The following is a 15,200-nucleotide window of genomic DNA, read 5'->3' as shown; positions in this document are numbered from 1 at the left end:
TAAATTATGATAGATATATTGTACGCCGTTATGCGGGGCGCCGGTTATGTATACGAATATTGAGACAAAAATCTAAATCATTTTTTATTTTTTGTTCTTTCCGAAATGCGAAATAGTAATGACAACTTTCTTTATTGTTTAATCCATTGATTTTTTTCTGTGATATTATGTACGGAACATTTATTTACGCGAATGATTCGACATAAAAAAAAATAATCGGTTGTTTTATAGCATTTTCTAACTTATGTGACAAATTTCATTTTACATAACTTTCAAAATTATCAATGTAAATAATTACAGGTTTATTTACAAATAATATTTTTACATCGTATTCTCTGAAACCAATAAAAATATTAACGTGAGAAGAAAAAACAAATCCCGCCGAATACTGAAAAACCGATTTCAGTTTGTAATCATACGGATTTTATTTTTGGTATTGCATATTGTGTTACGGTAACTTTTTTCTCTAAGAATCATGGATATTTCTTTTGAGCAATAAATATATTTATAGAAGTAATATTTTTGGAGAATTCTGTGAATAAAAAAAATTTTGCTTTAAATATAAGTACCAAATTAATTTAATTAATAAATTCAATACTTCTGTACATATATGTTTCTAATATCAGTATTTCTATTATTTCGTGTTTTCTTAAAATTAATTCTTACTAACAGAGTCAGGGTAAAAATCCGAGAGGACCCGAATCGATCAGGATAAAAGCGTGTCCAAAGCGTGTGGAAAGCGAGCAAATCGTTTCGTGCGAGAATCGTTTCGTGTAAACCGTTCAGCGTTTCGTGTAAATCGTTTAGCGTTTCGGGCAAAGCGTGCAGCGTTTCGTGTAAACCGTTCAGCGTTTCGTGTGAACCGTTTAGCGAGCGGGTAGCGAGCGTGCAGCGAGCGTGTGGTGTAGTAGTACGTTTCAGGGTCTGTACATACATTGAGTACAAAATCCGTTTTCTATATTTTAAGAAGATTCCCCGTCTAATATTTACATGTAGATCTAAATAAGCATTTTGCAATTTCCATTTTATTAAAAAATAACTAATATGCGGCAAATTATATCTGATCGAAAATAACATTTATAGGTCCAAATAATCTTATGATGCGAGAAACAATACACGCAATTTAAATTTGATATAAACACGATAAGTATTATGACATGTATTCATATATACATGTATATGCATGTACACACCATTGTCTACATTTACCTGGGTTTCAGATTCACGTGAAGAATTGAAAGTTTATACACTATGCAGAGACCATTCCTATTTTTCTGCATTGAAAACCCCTATATATCCCCTCCCATCCCCACGATGGAGTTACATGAGTTCGATTTTGTACCATTACCTTCTATGATGTTTGAAACTATCTGTCGGAGAATTTGATTCTAAGTAAGGTGACCATGGATCGCTGATATTTTAAAATTAGCGATGATGCACGTATTTTACTAAACGTATAAACGTTGTAAATGTAATGGGTGATCAAAAACCAAGCAAAAAAAGTAAACAGAACCATTTTATTAAGGCCTTGGACTTTCAGTAAAGGACGAAACTATTTATTTCTTGCGTCAAAACAAGTTAAAAAATGACACTGGTTTCACGCGAAATACACACCGATCGCATAGTCTTAGATGAAAAGCCAGGCAAATCTTGTCAATTTCAAAAAGCCCTACATTGAAATAAACAGGCCTTCGTCACATCATCGTTTGACACAGCTACCCAAAGTCCAAGCTGTTGTTAAAATGGTTCTAATCGTCATTGGTGAATAAAATAACACATTAGAAATCTTTGAAAGTGAAATTGGTTAATATTCAAGTATGCTTATGATAAACATTCACAATGCTCAAATACTTTTTCACATTATATCTTATTGATATTTCATTGCTTAATACGAGATTTGGTCAATCTAAGAATAATTGATTTAGTATACATAAGACTGCTTCGGTTTACTTCTTATGATTCGTCTTAGAGTGGTCATAAGATATGTCTTAAGACATCCTACATCTAGGACATGTCGTAATATAAATTTTAAGATATACTTTCATGAACATTGCCACTGGTGGTTTATTTTGCTATTGGCAAAATGTCTAAATTAATAAGTATAGATAAATGATCAGCACGTCATACAGTAGTTAACTAGCAGCGAAAGTAACAGAATAATGTGAACTCTCTCTCTCTCTCTCTCTCTCTCTCTCTCTCTCTCTCTCTCTCTCTCTCTCTCTCTCTCTCTCAATATTCAGGCGCGAATGCATGATTTTTGGTTTTAAAAAGGGAAATACACATGTACATGTATGTGAAAAATGTGCATGTATATAGAACTAAACATTTGTGGTGGCAACGGTAGGAGAAAGCGTTGTATACTATACTGGTATGTTCCTATATTCCCGAGGATGGTGGGGGTTCTAATTCAATACTACATACTGTTCATGAATGTACTCCTTATATCTCTGCAAGCTCGGATGAATTGGGAGAGGGAGTGGACATACCACTATAACAACCCTCTATATCATTCTATAAAACTGCATTGTCTTTTGGAGGCAGGTTGCGCTTTTTAATGCAGTGTATTCTGTATTATAAACTTATCACGTACTTGCATATTTCTTATTACATATGAGGTGGGTCAGTCACATTTTGTCCGCCGTCACATTATGTTCGCCGTTGCCTTTTTTCCTAAAAAAATCGTCACGTTATGTCCACCGGCGGACATACGTATACATGTAACTCTGAAAAATACAGTGGCGGCGGACAGAACGCGTTCGTATATGCGAATTTTTATTAAAAGCATCAGAAACAATTCTGTTTTTTGCGTGGGGAAAAGATTATGCATCCGTTTAATGCATATCTTAAATAAAGATCATTTTCATTAAATGAATAAAAATTAATCCAATAATTTATTTTCAAATTTGATATTTTACTCAAACTGTTGGATTTGATGCGACGGCGAATACATAAAAAAGAAATAAGTACATCATTCATGTACATAAAGTATCAGAAGTTGTCCTAAGAATAGACAGATATTCAGCAGCACATGGACCTCCATGTAAGATGCGTCATACCCGCCTCTCGAAAGTTTATTATTTATAAGATATAGCTTCATAAACATTCCTGTGGGTGCTCAGTCAGTTCATCTCAATCGTATTTTTGTAAGGTACATACTTTTTTTACGTAAAGACTTTTTAATAATTGCTTCTAAGTTTTGACAATTATTCAACTGAAAAGATATATATTTATATTCATTGAGTTATAAGTCACTTTTCAGGAGCATGTTTCATTAGAACATCGCAACGTAATGTAAATTACGTAAAATTCAGCAATATCTGACAATTTCAGAATAATTCCGTGCTAGAAGCTCAGCAAAGAGTGAGGTCTTTGATTAAATAATTACAAACACCTGTAAGATCACTTTCTTGGTCGGCACAGCGGGAGGCTACATTCTGTTGAATTCGCTGGGTCTTCACACCAGCGGGAGGATAAACATTGCTGACCTTGTGCAGGACAAAAGGAACCGCGTTTTGTGTCTCCTTATCTCAATTCAAAATATCCTCTATATCCTAGCGACCTTATCTTGTGTGTTTACAATTTAAAAAATATTATATGACCTAAATCCACCTTGGAGTTTTTTTCTAATGATATTTGAAGAAAGTGCTAAGAATACTAAGTATATATTTTTGTTATATACATGCATATGTTTTCTTAGTGGCATTTTTCAGCAATGTGATATGAGTGTCTCAACAAAAAGCGAAAGAACGCTTAAACATTGCTAACTGATTAATTAAAACAAATACAAAAAATGTTGATTTAAACAGTGCCCTTCAAAACATGTCTCTTTGTTATGATACTTTGTACTCAAAATAGATGAACAATCCGATTGATATGAAAGAACCCACTCCAGTTACCAGACACTTAATTCATGATAAGCTTTTAAAGCAATTTATGTACGATATGATAACTTTGTCCCCCAAACTCTTCATCATCAAACAATAAGTAAAATTTATACACCCCCATCCTCAGTTTTTTTTTTCTCTTTGATGCATTCAACTCTTTCAACTCTGACAAGTTTTCATTTGAACGGTAACAAAATGTATTTTAACGAAACGAAAACTATTTTAAAAAATCGGGCCCGCCTGTGAAGCGGAGAAACCGAACTTTATCCGATGAAATTCTCCGCTTCAAAATCAGCACTCGGTGTCGTAATCGGGGCGGCCAACAGTAGAGAGGGGCGGCTTCCCTGAGTCTGTATGTAAGGTCATGTTAATAGTTAACCCTCCCCAGAGAGAGAGAGAGAGAAAGAGAGAGAGAGAGAGAGAGAGAGAGAGAGAGAGAATAATTCCCACATAGACACATGTCAAAGTCAGCAAGATCGGCGAGAGAGATAAAGAAAAGAAAAATAAAGTGCATAGATAATTTGCACACAGAGAGAGAGAGAGAGAGAGAGAGAGAGAGAGAGAGAGAGAGAGAGAGAGAGAGAGAGAGAGAGAGTATTGAACTAATCAAATTTCTGTTTATTAAGGTTACATGTAGTTTATCATTATGAATAGAATGATGTATTATGGACTAGCGTGGTTCATAAAAGTGGGTCGGAAAAACTTGTAAAACAGGAACCAATTGATCGCATAATTGAAAAATGTTGCGGTTATTTTTAGCACTATTCAACAAATAAATACAGTTAAAAGTAGCTGGATATAGTATTTTATTTACTTTGAATTTGAATGGACGGCACAGTCAACAAATAACGGTTGCATAAAGACTTCCTGCTGTGCCTTCCTCTGAAACATAATACCATCAACCAATGGAAGGCTGGGTGAATGGGGCAAGCACAGAACAGTTTACAGTACGAATGATAGGACATACGGATTAACAACAACGGAATTTTGAATTACCACGAAATATAATGATTCATCTGTTTGAATAATGACCGAAATATTTGATATTGTGTGTGAAGAGAAGAAAAGAATTATATATATGGATGCCGACGGTTGGATAAATGAAGAAAGAAAAAAAGAAATAAAGCAACAAATGAAGTCGGCCTAGTTATGGTAAGTAATACACTACATCAACATGAGTACTTGGAATTTTTGTGAATATGTTACTTAACCGTGTCCACAATTAACTGCAGAAAAAAATGCGAAGTTATGACGATTGCTAAAGTTATGGAAGTAAACAGCTATATCTGTATCATTGACCTGGCCTTTATACAAGTACCTTGTAGCTAAGGCACGTAGCATCGGGGGTGAGGGTGGAGTAGAGATGAGGGTGGCAGCATCCCCCCCCTGCTTTTTTGCGCAGTAAACATTTTTTTTAATCTGCATATAAAGAGGGAAATTAAAATGGAGCTGTCTTCCCCTTTTTGGGAGAATGTAAAAAATTAATTGAAGGAAGTTGATGTTATATGAAGATATAGATATGTTATGTTCTGACCCCCCCCCCCCCCCCCCCCTTTCCCACGGATTAGGATTTTTATGATTTTGAAAGTTCCGGTTTTTTTCCTTGTCAAGATTTTTTGGATGAGTTTGCCCCCACACACTTTCAATAACGTTGATACGTGCCTGTAACTGCTGTCATAAAGGTTTTTTAAAAATATTAAGTGTTTTTGATTTTATTTGTTCTAAATGTAAGTCTTTAACACGCGCGAAATAAATACAAGACCTATAGATGACATAATAATGTCTCAAAACCACCTTTCTTCAAAGAGAAAAGAACGAGAAGGTGCAAAGGAAGGTGCACTAATCTATCCCTTCGCCTGACGTAATAAATGGGTTGGGTTTGATATATATGATATAAAAAAATATATTCAGCGATATGCTCTCCTTGATAATTTCCTTAAACATAATTGAATGATTTCAGCATCTGGATGTCACTTCGGGATCCAACACGTTATCAAAGAGGAGATAAAAGTTTCAATGAATATGAAGTTTAATTCAAAAAATAAGATTTATGTACAATTTAAATTCACTGACCATATGCATAGTGGTGACCAATGGAAAAAATATGTAGGGATTTCCATTGAAAAATACGAAAGCCGAGGATCATTCGAGATTCGAGATTCAAAATACGGGATTCGAAATACGAGATTCGAGATTCGAAATTCGAGATTCAATATCTAAATTAACCAATCAAATCATGGATCTGAAACCTGTATCCTAGCAACATCAAACTGTTCTAAATAAAGATCATTCGTACATGCTCTTTCCTACAAATAAATGTCTTAATAGCTCTTATATAGTGGTTATAAAATGGTTAAATTAACATTGATGAATTAACCCCACACAGTATAAACAATTAAATTAGAAATAAAACTGTTGGCTTTACGAATCTAAGTGGTTTTGTTTGCCCTGTATGTATTTCCCCCCGAACAATTTTAACCCGAAGTGTATTCGCCCCAACTGTGTAAAAATCGGCTCGCGAAGAAAGATCTGTTTAATCTAAATGTTTTAGCTATGAAACGAAACTCAATGAAATAATCGACATGTCAAAATATAGGTTATGATAAAGTTTTAAACCATAGAAGATATAATGATTTACAACCTCAAAGACAAAAATCCAGATAAGAATAGTGTATTGTAGGGTATGGCAATGCCATTGTCGATATGAGAGAGAGAGACAGACAGAGAGACAGACAGAGAGACAGACAGACAGACACAGAGAGAGTTTTGTAGTGTCAAATTCAGTTTTGATTTAGAATTTGAAATTGATTTGATTTGTTTCAAGCATATATAGACAATAATTAAGCCTCTAAAAGGAGAAAAGAGAGGAGGTAGCTAAACTAGCAAGCTTTAAATTTTACGGTGTTAGCGCACCTGTGATTTATATCGACTCTCTCTCTCTCTCGCTCTCTTTCTCTCTCTCTCTCTCTCTCTCTCTCTCTCTCTCTCTTTCTCTCTCTCTCTCTCATCACCTAGCATTTCCTTTTCCGTGAGGGGGTTTGGGGTATTTGTGATGTCTTACACTAGCTAGCGAAAATGATAAAAAAAACCATGAAATTTTCTTTAAATTGTGTGCGGATGTTGTACTCCAATAATCTGTTTTCAGTATATACATTTCAAGGGGGGGGGGGGGCTATATAGTCCTAATTAGTTTGCCAGTTATTCTGTCCCCACTTTGTTTTCTCTTCGTTTTCCAGGTTATTTTTATTTGGCTCGGCAAATTAATATAAAACTTTCTGTGTAGCTCCATAACGATGCACTGTAGATAAATTATGTGTAGTTTTACTTTTGATAAACAGGTACATATCCGTACTTGATTTTTAATTTGACTCATAATCGGATTTAATATTCCAATAAATATAGGGTAGGAAAGAGAAGACGGGACTTTTTTGCGCATATCCTACTGTACCATTCATACAACACAGGTATTAGCACTCATCGAGTTCGACTTGCTTTCCTTTTTTTGATCCTATTAATTTTTGAAAATATTTTGAATTTATGGCCTGATTATATATAAATAAGAGCTGCGCTGGTGCATCTATTTACCCAAATGGACCAAAATATAACCAAATGAATCTAAAAAAATTTGACAAAATTAGTTTTAAACGTACGACTCTTTTTCAATTCTGATCGGGTATGTCCTTTAGAAAAATCTTGAACCACACACATTTTAGCAAATAAAACGACAGTTGTTTCATTTTTTTATGGAGAGGGAGGTGGTGCCGGTAAAGGACATGTATTGCTTGTGGTAGTTGTGCTATATTCTCATTTGTTATAATACATGTAGGTAATACTACATATTGATATAAAATGAAAGTTTCCAATTACACTGTACATAGCTTCTATCATGCATTTTGACCCGTGCGATAGTTTAAAACAATTTTCAAAGCATTTAATATAATTCAACCGATCATTTTTTAAATTTAATTTTCTGGATCCCCGCCTGATACGTCCGCCTTCTTGTATATTAGAATTACATGTACGTTGACCATATGTACACATTTACATAATCGGCTATGTTATGGGACGATAACATTTTTTATCAATGTTTTTGCAGGATATGTAACAAATAACAGTCTATTTGTTGGTTTTTGCACTGATTATTTGAGATAATTTGCCGCCATCTTTTATGCATTCCACACACCACTCAGTTCCTTTATTTGGTGTTCTGTGTGTATGGCGACAAATTGGTAAATTTGCACCACTCACCCCTTGTAGCTTCATCCTGATTACATTTTATCTGGCTAAGTGTAATGTAGTAGTATATTAAATACACACATCTTTGTTTGCAGTGCTTATTTACATCTTTAGAAATTCACTTACAAAAAAAGTAAACATTTGTATGACTTATATGTAAATATTGTCAATTTTGGTGCGGGGGGGGGGGGGGGGGGGGGTAGGAAACTACAGAGAAACTTAACTTGGCTGTGAAACATATGCTTTTATTCTTTCTTGTTGATATATCAATGAATGAATTATAACAAAATACATGTACAACAATTAATTTTGAAATATTCATGCACAATCAAATTTTTAAAATGTTTTACTGTTCTCTGCACAAGAAATCGGCAATGTGAACAAATTGGCACCCTATCATCCCTACCTTTAATTGTAGAGAGTAGGTATCCTTCTATATTGAAAACAATTCCAAAAGTAAGACTCATAATAAGTTGTTTACTGAGGAAAAGGAAAAAAATTGTATCATTAATAATTCCGTATGATGTGATAATATCTCAATGATTTGTTTATAATCATAGTACTAGTGTATCACTGTATGCATACATAAAAACGATAAGTAATGCTTATATTTATTAGTGAAACAGGACAGATTATTTATATTTAGATTATTTAGATACATGTACTAATCTTCATGCGGGGATCTAGAAAAGAGGGGGTAAGGGGATGTGGACCCCCTCCTCGGGAAAATTGGAGCTTATTTAATTTACATAGTAAAATTTTTTAAAATTGGCCTAAGACCCCCTACAGAAAAAATTAGCTACGCTTATGAAGTTCTCTACCATAACCGCATTTTTACACAAAAGGGGTGAATAAACCCGGGTTTTAAACTATTACTGGTGGTGAAATACCCCAGGGTTCAAACGCATCAGGTGGAAATGCACCAGGGCAAACAAAATCACTTAGATCCACAAAGCACACTGCATTATTACTAGTTTACTTAGATATTCTGTGTAAAAGTAAATACACATAATTATTTAGTTAGGTAAGGAGAAGTGAACATAGCATTTATTAAGAGCTATTAAGACATTTATTTGTAGGAAAGAGCATGTACGAATGATCTTTATTTAGAACAGTTTGATGTTGTTAGGATACAGGTTTCAGATCCATGATTTGATTGGTTAATTTAGATATTGAATCTCGAATTTCGAATCTCGAATCTCGTATTTCGAAACTCGTATTTCGAATCTCGAATCTCGAATGATCCTTCTCGGCTTTCGTAGAAAAAGAATAGTTAATCACTAGTGTAAGTATACATAGCAATTTTTTTCTATAGTTTCAGTGCAGTGAAATTTAAATATAATATGCCTAAAAAATATTTTCTCATTCACTATACTTTGAAACAAAAATAATCAGAAAAATGATGGGAAAATACAAAAGGATACAGGAATGATCAATCAAACTAAATTATTATATTTTAACCACTATGTTCCCTTAGCCAAAATAACTTATATGTAAGTGAAGTATTGTAGTTTGTTCACACGTATAAATGACGACTCTTGATCTGCACGCGAATTCAGTTTACTTTTTTCAGAGGTCGGTTAACGGTTTTTAGAGATATTACGAGGCTTTTAAAGCAAAAACTTGTCTAGAGTTATCGATGGTAATAATCATATCCACAGACTTTGTGAAAGTAAGATTAATGAGTTCAAAAATTAGCTTTAGCTATTAAGCCATGCACGTGAATTGCAACTTTTCAGCACGTAAACAACTATAACTATCATTACTAAAAGAGAAGACCCAGAGACGACAAAATCATTCAAAGACAACAATAAATAAGTAGGATTTTGCATGAATTGAATCGTGTTGCTATATTAACATGTAGACCCATATTATGAGAAAACCTTTGCATTATAAACATTTTTCTACCCATTTCACGTCCAACAAAAACCAAATAACCGTTTAATTCGGAAAATGTGCAAAATTGATCGATGGAATTTTCATTCACCGTGTGCGCCCAGATTCCCGCCGAACTGACATCTTAAGCGCCCAATTTCTTTAACAGATTTAAAATTAACATACGCGCAAATATGATTTTGTTTTGTCACCTGATGCAGTCAGTAGGCCAATATGGTCATGCAGTGTTAATATACACGTAAAAATGGTTGAAACTCTTCTTCTTTATCTCTACTGAAACTGAATGAATTTTAAGAAAGACTATAAAGTCCAAAATTATGAATTCAACAACCACAGGGTAGGGTTTCTTATCGCAGGGTGTGGTCAGAATTCGCGTTATCGGGTTTAGTAAATTTTTCTGCAGTTTTCGCTACCTTCATATCACCTGTATGAATCATCAAAGTAAGCATACCCTCATTTCTGTTTGTATAAACATCATTCTTTTAACAAATTGATCAAATGATTGTCAAAAGTAATTAAAAACTATTTAAATTACAATTGATCGATGGAATTTTCATTCACCGTGTGCGCCCAGATTCCCGCCGAACTGACATCTTAAGCGCCCACTTTCTTTAACAGATTTAAAATTAACATACAGTAAGTAATGAAGAGGGTTGGGTAGATTTCAGTTATGTGAGTGTCTACATAGCTATATATTTCATAAAGGACGACTGCACTTGGCGCCGGGTTTTGGGCCCTTTTTGGTCGCTTCTGTTGCGTTTTTTTCTTAACCTAGTTCCACTTTTGTTAAAACTTTTTGAAAGGTCTAGTCAATTTCCAACATGACTGTGATACATTAAGCTCTTTTTATGTTTTTCTCCTTACAACTTTCGAAAAAAGGAGATTTTTTGCTTATCTGCCCTTGATCAAACATACGATTGATATTAATATCCTTAAGAGATGGAGCTGACATTATCAGAATGGTACTAAAATTAGACTAGCATGAATAACAATGTCATGTATAAAATTTATGTGATCTATTCTTTATGGTACAAGTATACTACTTACTATGGTTTCAACAATTAGACCACGCCTATGTAAGTACAGAAGATTTTAAAAGGACTTAAACACAATTTCAGATGAAAATTTTATTTTTGATTTGTATACATAATAAGTTTTGTTGTGTATTTTGAACGATTTACCCAGATTTTAATGTTAGAAGTCATGTTACAAGCGAGAGACAGAGGAAAGAAATCGTTGTTATGTAAACAAAGCTCGACTCTTATATTTGCTTACAAATAATGTAAAGTAAAGAAATTACAATTTCTTTGACAAAATAACTTGTGGAAACAAGATAAACTGGCTCAATTGGCTCATAAATAATTTTACCAACAACAACAAGTAACATTAGATTGAAACATATCATTATAACACATATGTAAACAATAACAAGGCTCAAGCTTTGTTTACAAAACATTTTCACCTCTGTAACTCGCTTGTAACTCGATATTGGACTTTCAAGTTTTGACAAAGTATTAAAAACACCCATACTGATTATTTTAGACATTAAATATGACAAAATAAATTTTGTGAAATTTGAGCTTAAATCGTGTCCAAGTCCCTTTAAGTCAATGCTTGACAACTTAACGTTCTTGAAAATATTGTCCTCGTAAGCACACAACATGCTATCTTTCATGTCATGTGATATAATTTTGTATTCACAAAGTTACCTGAGGTGAGAAATCACGTGATGATTATATAATATACAACATGCATCAACCCTTGGTTACTACGGGGAAAGCGGAAGTAAGAAGAAGCAGTTTTTTCTCATTTAAACCATGAGCGCATGTTTGTTTATTAATCTCCCTTTGACATAACTTTGATGTTGCAAATATACAACTACTGTTAAACGTAAAACAATAAACAAACATGCGCTGATTTTGTATGAAGTCAGTATAAGAGTGGGGGTCCTCATTGTCGTATGGATATTCAAGAAATCGTGATGACCCCCGCCTATAAAAACAGATTCGTACTTGTTAACACATACTTTTCTTTAACGCAATTACGTAAAGTTGACCATTTCTGCAATTGAAAGAAACTTCTTGTTTTAAAGTTTATTTTCTCGCAAATATCGCATGTCCTTAAGTGCAGTCATCCTTTCTGTTAAAATTTGAGGTAATCATACTTGGTGGTTGTAAATATAGAAAATTAACAATTTCCTACCCCAAAACACTGCATACTATGTTATAAAAAGATTTTTGGACTTAAATGCCAGATATTTTCACCAATATACATATATGGTTGTTTGTATTTCTATTAAAGTGTAAGAATGAATACTGAAAGCTTAAGCTTTGTTGTCTAATATTCAATAAACTGAATATTAGATACAGAAGAAGTACATGTACGCAGAAAAAGAGTATCACTGTGGTATAATATGTATAATTTGATTACAATGTAACATTAGGTAGAGAACTGTGCAGTGATAAGTTGCAATATCTTTTTGTTTGAATAAGTGACATCGCCAAGTAGAATAGCCAGGCGTTAGATGACGAGTTGCCTTGTCGGTTGCAAGGTCTGTTGACGTTAAAATAACCACGAGGCAAACGGAATATTTGTATGTATCGAATGAAAGCTTTTTCGTGTGTCCAAGAGGCACTCGGTAGCTGCCATTATTACGTAATTCTTTCTCGCATTTCGTATAAAACTCGGGTGAAACGGGTACGGACTGAGACGCCTGGTCATGGTTTAATACAATGCAATGTGCTAAGGAAGAGCCGAATTCTGTTCTTAGATATGTTGATACGAGAAGTAATGCAAATTAAATGAAATATGAAGCATTATACCATTTTTATTTTCATTTAATCCGGTACAATTGCTCTCCGGCCCCTGGATAATTGAAGAGGCTGTTTAGTTAAAATATGTATTCTAAAGCCATCTTCATGAAACAATACATATGTAAAACTATCTTTCCAGCAAACAAATTAGGAAATAATATTTACAATCATGAGATACTAGAACTTTTTAAAACATTTATTGATTACATAATGATTATTATTTATTGTCATTATTTATATACGAAACTGAAACTGAGTACCTAGTTTTCTTTATGCAATTGTGTTCGTGATATCAACATTTTGTTGATTATTTTAAACTTCAACGCATGACCTCTACATTGATTCTATGTGATTATATTTTCTTTCATTTTTTCTGTACTTGAGCTGACAAAATCAAGTAAAATCATCTTTGTGAAAGTTTATCATATCAAAAAGAAATTTGAAAATTTCTTTCCATTTTCATAATGATCCAGGAAAGTAATTAGTTTTGTACTTTTTTACAGATCGCTGTGTTGGTTTACACATAAAATCCCTGTGACACCACATCGACCTGGAAGCCTGAGGAGGAAAGACACACTATGCGTATGTCGATGATTCGAGAACTCTTTAAAACATGACCAGAGATTAGTATCGGTGATTTTCTAAGGGATAATAATCAACGAATTATTAAAATGATGAGTAGTGACGGTGACTAGTTTATTTACAACACCTACTATCGGTGGAAATCCTTATAAAATGCACCTAGTGATGATAATTTTTGCTTTTATCTTTTATAATATAATTCTTTTCTGACATTGATAATCCCGTTAAAAAGGAAAACGTATTTTGACCCACAGAAAGAGCAGACTCCGACAAATCTATATTTTTATTTGACAGTGATAAACAAAGTGTTTTTGATGGATTTTATTTTTTTGTGTGCATGCACCAGCTATGTAATCTATGTTGGTTAATAAGTCATCGTAGATCCACCAAGTATGTAAATCTAAAGTGAAATGTGCTTGTTTATGGTGAGTCCAACAAGGTAAGAATTCATTCCACTAGTCTGCATCAGCGAAAACTAAAAATATGTTAATGTGATCTTTCTGGTGGATTCACCAACTTTCTTGTCTTGTATAGAAGCTAAAATTTTCATCTTTTTTGGTTGCCAAACCTGCTCTATTTAACACAGCGATTTATTAACAGCTTTTAATCTTTAAAAAATTCTTGGTGAGTCCACCAATTTGGAACTCTAGTTTCATTTCACATTTCGCACAATTTTATATTGGTGGATCCACCAAGTATTGAAATAGCGACAGCATTTTTCAATTTGGACAAGTTCCTAAAATTTGTTCAGTGTAGTATTTATATATTGACATGTTATTGACATATTAGAAAATTTTACCTCTTTGACTATTGGTGGAATCACCAAACAATGTTTGCAAAATTGCGTATTTTTAGGCATTCGAAAGTTTTTGTTTTTGTCAAATGTTCTATCATTGCTTTGTTGGTGGGTTCACCAATTCTTTGAATGAAATACAAAACTGTATACAAATTCACAATTGATTTTTGGTGGAACCACCAGGGTTCTAGTTTCCAGTGTGAATGAGATATTTTATGCTCTTCAAAATAATACAATTGCCAATATCTTATTATTGGTGGACCCACCAAGTTTATTTGAAAGTGAGATAGTCGATGAATAAAATTGGTGGAATCACCAGGGTCCTGTGTATTTGATATATTTGATGCCGTTTTAAATAACAGAATCGCCTTTATCTTATTATTGGTGGACCCACCAAGTTTTTTCGTAAGTGAAACAATCGATGAATGAAATTGGTGGAATCACCAATATTATGACTGTCATTGTGGAATATGAAGGTTTAAAGATACTGTAAAATGTGCTTTTGTGTAAAAAAGATGGTGGGTTCACCAATTTATGTTGTGTTCAACGACCAAAATGAATAAAATTCATGTTCATTTCTGTTTTTGCATTGTGTTCATTTTTCATTTTGCACTGAAAAAAAGAGGACACGAATAGAAAATCCTCTTTCTTAATAGAAACAGTTATATATATATATATATATATATATATATATATAAAGACAATTTTAAAATAGAAAGACAACACAGAGTAAAGCGTTAGCGCTTTTATTCAATCTTCAGACGTTTTTAAAATAACAATAACGTTACATGGTGACGTCTACAATACAATGACGTCATAGTTAACGTTAAAGTTGTAGAGGGATATTGCCGCGTTATCTATAGCGTTATTGAATGAAATATATACACAATACACAAAAAAAGATAAATTATAGCAGTCTGTTGAGGCAAGGTTTTAAAGTTTGAATAAAATGTTTTTCTTTTTCTCTTCTTTCCGTTGCACTCCCTGTAAAAA

The 15,200-nt window shown here is 33.4% G+C and overlaps 1 protein-coding gene and 1 long non-coding RNA gene across 3 annotated transcripts in view; one reads left to right on the top strand and one right to left on the bottom strand.

Annotated features, from left to right (window-relative positions):
* LOC117684039 (uncharacterized) overlaps positions 1 to 15,200 on the bottom strand; it is a 168,959-nt gene that overhangs the window by 127,253 nt on the left and 26,506 nt on the right. The window lies entirely within an intron of this gene.
* Positions 4,533 to 14,788, top strand: LOC117682911 (uncharacterized). The gene is made up of 2 exons (XR_004597137.2): positions 4,533 to 5,036; positions 13,333 to 14,788. It is a non-coding gene; the product is annotated as an uncharacterized lncRNA (long non-coding RNA).

Source organism: Magallana gigas, chromosome 10 (genome assembly GCF_963853765.1).
Source record: "Magallana gigas chromosome 10, xbMagGiga1.1, whole genome shotgun sequence".
Taxonomy (NCBI): Eukaryota; Metazoa; Mollusca; class Bivalvia; order Ostreida; family Ostreidae; genus Magallana; species Magallana gigas.
Note: the sequence above shows the minus strand (reverse complement) of the source record. Positions and strands in the feature narration are given on the sequence as shown.